Genomic DNA, 755 nt, shown 5'->3' with positions numbered 1-755 from the left:
TAACCTTTAGTGCCCGCAAAGAACATTGGCTGTTACCTGAAAACATCTTCATAACTGGCAAGGTTGTTTTTTTATAGGTATTGTAGAATAACAAACAACCTTTTTTGCTGAAGCCTTCAATGGCTAAAACATGGGTGACCCCAAACATAGCAAGTTTTTCATTTTGGTCCAAAAAACCTTGACCATGACCGTGACCCATGTAGTCAACTTGATATTGTATGGGGTTGAGATTGCAGGCACCCTAAAAGAGAGGAAGACAATCACACTATATACATATATATGTGTATGTGATCTTATACAAACTAAATAACCACAATTAAACAAACACTAAAACAACACATGTAAATTCCACAAGTTTGATGCTATAAAATATTACGGCTGAGACTGTACCAAACCTGACGTCTTGCTTCATGGTGAGGCTGATGTATACAGTAGTTCTGAGCACTGATCCAATTAATGTCTCAGCGGCATTCACTCCTCTCATGGCGAGATACCCCTTTAAAATCCTTCTTCCATATGTGGGTCCCGTCTAGAAAATAACAAATTAACATGATTTTCATATTCCACAATCATATTAGCTGATACGTTTATCGTGAAAATAGACAATGCAGTCTGCATGTGGGTGTTCTTGGGATGGGATTTATGAGTGCTGTTTATGTATATGTTTATGATTTATGTGTAGACCTACTCTTTTTTCAATCACTCTCTCCATCTGCTTCTCTCACTCACACACACACACACACACACACACACAC

The sequence above is a fragment of the Etheostoma spectabile genome, chromosome 6, assembly GCF_008692095.1.
Source record: "Etheostoma spectabile isolate EspeVRDwgs_2016 chromosome 6, UIUC_Espe_1.0, whole genome shotgun sequence".
Classification (NCBI taxonomy): Eukaryota; Metazoa; Chordata; class Actinopteri; order Perciformes; family Percidae; genus Etheostoma; species Etheostoma spectabile.
The sequence above is the reverse complement of the archived record's forward strand: the minus strand, read 5'-3'. Positions refer to the sequence as shown.